Source organism: Crocodylus porosus, unplaced genomic scaffold (genome assembly GCF_001723895.1).
Source record: "Crocodylus porosus isolate Cpor-Errol unplaced genomic scaffold, CroPor_comp1, whole genome shotgun sequence".
In the NCBI taxonomy this organism is placed as follows: domain Eukaryota; kingdom Metazoa; phylum Chordata; order Crocodylia; family Crocodylidae; genus Crocodylus; species Crocodylus porosus.
In genome coordinates this window covers 268,395,497-268,402,342 of record NW_017728886.1, presented here as the reverse complement: position 1 = coordinate 268,402,342, position 6,846 = coordinate 268,395,497, and positions in this window count along the sequence as shown.

Sequence of the window (6,846 nt, the reverse complement as noted above, 5' to 3'; positions counted from 1 at the left end):
CTGAGGCCGATGCCATCTGCCTGGACTTTAAGAAGGCCTTTGACACAGTTTCGCATCCTACTCTCCTAAGGAAGCTAGCAGGCTGTGGAGTGGACCCCTACAGTCAGGCGGGTGGCAAGCTGGCTTAGGGCCCGCACCCAGAGAGTGGTGGTGGACGGGTCATTCTCAGCCTGGAGGGAGGTGGGTACTGGGGTCCCGCAGGGTTTGGTCCTTGGACTGGTGTTATTTAATATCTTCATTAGTGATTTGGATGAGGGTATGTAGAGCACCCTCTCCAAGTTCACAGATGATACCAGGTTATGGGGCAAAGTTAATACACCAGAGGGTAGGGAGTGGATTCAAGCCGATCTGGACAGGTTGGCTCAATGGGCAGAATGAAATAGGATGCAATTCAACAAAGATAAATGCAAGGTACTCCAAAACCCCAGCACACCTATAGGATGGGGATGACCTCCTCAGAAGCTCAGTGACTGACACGGATCTTGGAGTTATAATCGACTCCAAGATGAACATGGGCTGGCCGTGTAAAGAAGCCATCAGCAAGGCCAATCGCATCTTGTCGTGCATTAGCAGATGCATGACCAACAGATTAAGGGAGGTGATGCTCCCCCTCTGTGAGGCATCGGTCAGGTCACAGTTGGAGTACTGTGTCCAGTTTTGGGCGCCGCACTTGAAGAGGGATAGGGAGAATCTGGAGGAGGGCCACGTGCCTGATGAGTGGCCTCCGTGAAAGACCCTATGGCGGAAGTTGAGGGATCTGGATCTCTTCAGCCTTCACAAGAGTCATCTGAGGGGAGACCTTGTAGCCGCCTATAAGTTTATCAAGGGAGGACAACAGGGAATTTGAGATGCGCGATTTACTAGAGCACCCCTAGGAGTAACTAGGAATCGTGGGTGCAAACTAGTGAAGGGTAGATTCAGGTTAGACATTAGGGACAAATTTTTCACAGTAAGGGTGGCCAGAGTCTGGAGCGGGCTGCCAGGAGAGGTGGTGCCGTCACCTAACTTGGAGGTCTTCAAGAGGAGGCTGGACAGTCACCTGGCTGGAGTCATCTGACCTCGGTCCTCTCTCCTGCCAGGGGCAGGGGGTCAGACACGGTGATCCTTTGTGGTCTCTTCCGACTTTACAATCTATGAATCTATGAATAAGCTCAACCCGTGTCCTCAGGTGAAGGGAAGTGGGGTATGGGTTGTGACTGGCCCAGGTTTGCTGGAGATCAGGGGTTTCTGTGCCCAGTCCCAGGAGAGGAAGACCAGGTTGAGCCAGGAGGGAAGAGGCCATGGGAAAGGGGGAGAGGGCAGTCCAGGCCATGGGGCAGACAGCCCCAATGCTGAGGGTCTCCAGGCTGGATGCCCTCAGTGTGGAGAAGGTGGGTTCCCCCCTCGCTGCAGCCCTGCACGGCTGGATCCCCAGACTGCAGGGGGTTTGAGCCAGGGAAAGGCATGGGTGTTGGGAAACAGGATGGACCCTGGGGGCAGGATACGGCCAAGGCAGCAACATGGGCAGAGCTGGACTTGTGTAGATGGGGCAGGCGCTAGGTGCTGTGGATGGATGTTCTCCTCTCTGGGGCAGGGCAGTGTCTCAATGTCCCTTGCGTATAGCATTGGGAAGGACCTGTTGTGGCAGGGGTCTGCAAGGCTGAATTTGCCCCTGAGGCGTGGTAGCTGTGATGGGCTAGCAGGGGATGCTTCTGTGCTGAGACACCTACCTGACTGTGCCCCACCAGAAACCAGGATTCAGATGTCTTCCCAGGGTCACCAACTTCTGACCAACCCCCTTCCTGGAGCAAGCCTGGGGTAGCACAGCCAGCATCCGGTCTCCGGCCTTTATCGGGGCCCTGTGCCACCCAGGATACACAGGCCTTGTAGACCTTGGGATCTGGGAGCGCTTCTATTAGCCTGAAGCATAGAAAGTAGCCTCCGTTAGTCAGCTGAGCAAAAGGAGCAAAAAGGCATGTTCAAACCCTCTCAAGCATGTACCAAAAGGTTGGCTAATGGATAGCTTTATTGGGTAGAGAGGGGGGATAGGTACTAATCAGAGAAGCATCAAAAGAAAATCCCAGAGCAAACAGAAACAGCTTGGTAGCTTTTTGCTTGCTCTAGAGGCAGCACGGCTAACTGGCTATGTCCCCGAAACATTGCTTCCACACTTCCAGGAAGAAGGGACCTTATCGGTTCCTGTTGTGACCTCAGCACTCTGTTCCCACCAGGAGCATCCCAATGGCAGGTGACTGCTGCTTCCAAATGACATCAGACTGACCAGGTGAGAGAACTAGTCATGAGACCTGCAGGGGCAGGGAAACTGAGATGAAGGGAGCATGCATGTCTCCAGCCCAGGTCACATCTCAGTGGTAAATGAAATAGATGGCATGAGGGGCTGCCTGCTGACAGCAGAAGCAGACTGAGCGGGTGATTCCTCCGCAGTAGCCACAGGGGTTTCCCCTTCCAGCTTCCAAACTCAGGCGAGAAATCCCAAAAGCCTTGCAAACCTTGTTATCTGAGAGCATTCCAGGAGTTTTCAAGCCAGTCTCCTGATCCTGCCTTTACACTCAGGTCAGGTCATGTTTTGGATGAGGAAGAGATTTAAGACCCTGGTCAGACGTGTATGAAGCCCTGGCAGTTTTCTTTCTCTCTATGCGGGAGGCATGGCTGTGCTCCTCTGATCTCTGCAGTGTCTTTCAGGAGCCCTCGCAGCAGCAGAGACACTGCAGCGCTCCTGCCCTGCAGGACTGGTGCCAGGGCGGCGCGTGCTGTTGGTGTCTGTGGGTACGTGCCCGGGAGTTGCACTCCGGGGCGATTGTGTAGTTTTAGGAACAGGTGAGACAGAAACGTGCCTGGGAAGGGGGTTTGGACTAGGTGTGACCTCTGGAGATGGCTTCAAGTCCATCGTCTCTCATTCTGGGATATGGACCCCAGCAGTTGCATGACTGGATCCTCTTCTCTTTCCCCACAGCCCAGCTCCGGCGTGCGTTTGTTTTCCAGGGAAACAAACCCAGCCCCGGAATGGCCCTCACCTTCCCGCTTCATTGATTCCTGCTCATTTGTGAGCAAACTCCCTTCTCCCCAGTCGGAAAGGGAAATCCTTGCACTGGGAAGCTTCTTTTTACCTTTAGTTTTGGCAGGACTATTGATGCAGTTAGACATGTTGGTACTTTTTTCTCCAAGCCTATGCTCAGATTTTAATCAACAAAGCATGGTTATTTTTTTTCCTTTTTACACTCGTGAACCAGTTTCAATCTAGATAGGGCTCAAACTCCAAAACCCTGGCACCCAAAGCCAGTGTTTTGGCCACTGGGACTGTTCTCACACCTATCTGGCACACACAGAAAAGTATTGTCATCTAAACCAGTGTCTAAACCCTTCCATCTCCCCACCCTTGCTATCAAGGGAGGTGCGGGGCTGGAGGAAACAGAGAAAGTTTGCTGGTTACTTGCAAGGATCTTGCTTTTCTCCATAGTTTGGTCCTGCTGGGAGCTGTGGAGGGACGCCAGCTCTCCTCACCGGAGTGAGGCCAGTGTCCTCTCCAGGGGTGCAGTAGGTCAGCGTGCCTTATCGATGGATGGTGCACCTGCTGCCAGGGGGCTTTGGAAAAGATAGAAGGAGGTAACACATGCTGTGGGCCAGCTGTTACCAGCTGCATTTGGTTTACACTTTGCTCTGTGAAAGAAGTCCTTTGGCCCTGGGTTACTGCTTTGGCCTAAGCTGCACCCCAAAACAGGGACAGTGTTTGTCTCCTGTCTGATTCCTGGAACTGAGCACCCGCCCTATTGACTATTCCTGTAACCCATTACAACACAGCCATTAAGTCAAGGGTGGACTCCCAAAACTTCAGGTACCATCAGGCAGAGACGCCTGTGACTAACAACTATCATGTACTACTCTAAACCCATGTGGGACAGGGACCTCCAGATTGGGCAGCCAAAATGATGCTGGAAAATTACACAAGTCTGCCAGAAAGGGATAAAAGCAGTGGAGCGTGACCCTCAGTGGTGCCCCCTCGTCCAGCACCGACCTACCGAGACAGAAGGAAAAGCAGGCGACCCCTTTTTGGAGAAGACATTGCCTTGAAGGAAGCCAAGCCTCAACAGCAGACTCCAGGGCCTCAGGTAGGTAGATATACTGACACCAGTGCTCTCACAATCACTACAGCAGTGTAACAGGGAGCCCGTGACCCTGTTACAGAGCCGCCCAAGTCAGGTGAGAGCCCTGGTGTTACGAGCCAATAAGACACGCCTAGACCGGCCTGGGAGTTGAGCCAAGACTTGTTAATTGTCAATTAAGATTTCACAGACTGGTGGCCAGGTGTTAATTACCACTTAGAGACTTTTTATCATAAGACCTGAGGCTGTGATTACAGACTTCCCCTGGAAGACCTGGAGCAGTGGCTGAGAACCTGCCAGAGCCGCGGAGCAGTGCTTCCTGCATGGAGGTGCAGGCACCAGGGAAAAAGCGAGGAAGTTTTCCCTTACAGACAGCAGAAGGTGGGACCTGCAGAGGGTTGTGAGCAGAGCCAGCATGGCAGTCTCTGGGACAGGTACTCCATGTTAATGAGAGACTGTGACTGAGGGAAGCCGGCATGCTTAACCCCAGTTTCTGTGGGACTGTGCACAAGTGAGACGGGGACTAGTTGCGAATGCGGAGTCCCCAGTGACTGTCTTCTTAAAGAGCCCCACTCGTCCCAAAAAGGGTAAGAGGGAGAGGGCTGTAAACAGCATTGGCACAGCCAGCAGCCACTGATTTCGGGGAGAAGGAGCAAGGGAAGAGTTGCCATTAGTGTTCCCCGCATATAGAGATGCTGCTGCCCAAGCTTATCTATGTATTATACTAGCCGGACCTGACCATTAGCAGCTGGAGATGGCAGCAGGACAGGGCGCGGCATGTTATAGCCTTTATTAAATCAGAAGCTTTAATTTTCCTTTTTTCTCCCATCAAGTCGTGGCAGGAGAGAATGAGCTCAGGCATGGGAAGTGGGTCTCAACAGGCCTCTTTAATTGATCCAGGCATCCCGCTCACAAACAACTACTGTACACAATACTACATGGGTTTAAGTGACATGGGTTTGAGTGAGTGAGTGAGTGAGTGAGTGAGTGAGTGAGTGAGTGAGTGAGTGAGTGCTAAGCTGACCAGTACTGCTCATAACTCAAAGTTGCATTTATGATTTCATTGGTAACTTTACATCCCGTCCAATAAACTAGAATTTATTATGATCCCATGAGTTCATCCTTTGTAGCCAGATCTGACAGGTAACAATGGGTGCAAGAGCATGTAGCATCAACTGGTGACAAGTGTTTTCTAGAAAATGTAGAATGGAGCCATGGGGACCCATGGTCTCTTCTCCCTGACTGCAGGGATACACTGAGAGGAGGCAAACTGCTTCTCGGCCTCTTGTTGCTCAGATCAAGCATATCATAGAATCGCTGAGTCAGGAGGGACCCAGACAGATCATTGGGTCCGACCCCCTGCCATGGGCAGGAAGGAGCACTGGGGGGCCGGCAGGGGTCATACGACCCCAGCCAGGTGCCTGTCCAGGCTCCTCCTGAAGATCCCCAGGGAAGGTGAGAGCACCCCCTCTCTGGGAAGCCTGTTCCAGGCTCTGGCCACCCTTACCGTGAAGTAGTTCTTCCTAATATCCAACCTAAACCTATCCTCCCGCAGCTTGTGGCCATTGTTCCCGGTGACTCCAAGGGAGGCCCTGGGGAACAGACGTTCCCGAGTCCCTGCTGCTGGCCCCTGATGAGGTTGTAGCAGCCACAAGATCCCCCTCGGTCTCCTCTTGCGGAGACTGAAGAGATTCAGGTCCCTCTGCCTCTCCTCATACGGCTGGCCACAGAGGCCCTCAACCATACGCGTGGCCTCCTCTGGACCCTCTCCAGGCTCCCCACGTCCCTCGTGCCCAGGACTGGACACAGGACTCCAGCCGCGGCCTGACCGGCGCCGCATAGAGGGGTGTCACACTGCTGTCCGATTGCAGCGCAGGGGACCGGAGCAGCAGAGTTAGAAGAGCCGATTAGCTCTCTATGTGATGGTTAACGCGAGTCCATCTCATGTCACCCAAAGAGACTGGAGGTGAGGTGATAGCCACAGAGACGGAGAGTAGTTGAAGATAGAAGTTTATTTGCTCACGGTGAGCGTTGAGGAGAGAAACGAGATGCAGAGAAGTAGACTGCTAATCATGTCGGGGCCGGCAATGAAGTGGCGTTCGGTGGTTGCTAATCGCGAACGGGAGGTGGAAGCAAGGTGATCAGGCTAGTGTCCCTTGTGATAATCGAAGCGGGTGATAAATGACCTTGCTTGGGTGCGGCTGTGCGCTCCCTTATATCACTTGGGTGATGCGCTCAGTGGTGAGCTGGATGTTTTCACTTATCACCTCTCAGGGTCTGTGTCCCAGACTTATTTGGCATTGCAGGCTAGCTGACCTCACCTATGCCAGTGATGCTCTGGTAACGGAAGTAATGGTATGGCAGCGTTTATTTTACCCTTTTGTGATGGTTGCAGGGAAGAAGGGCGGGGCTTGCCATCGTGGTGCCTCGCGCATCGATGCCACCATTATGCTGTGCATGTGACAAGGGGGAGCAAGACCTCTCTGGACCTGTCAGTGATGCCCCTGTTGACGCAGGACAGGGTGCGGTGGGCTCTGCCTATTGCTTCATCGCGTTGGCGACTCCTATTCATCCTGGAGTCAATCCTGACCCCAAGATCCCTCTCTGCCCCTGTGCTGCCGAGAGGGGCAGCCCCTAACCTATAGCCACAATGCTGGTTCCCCCTCCCCAGGTGCAGCACCCTGCACTTGTCCTTGTCGAACTGCATCCTGTTCAGATCCGCCCACTCCGCCAACCTATCCAGGTC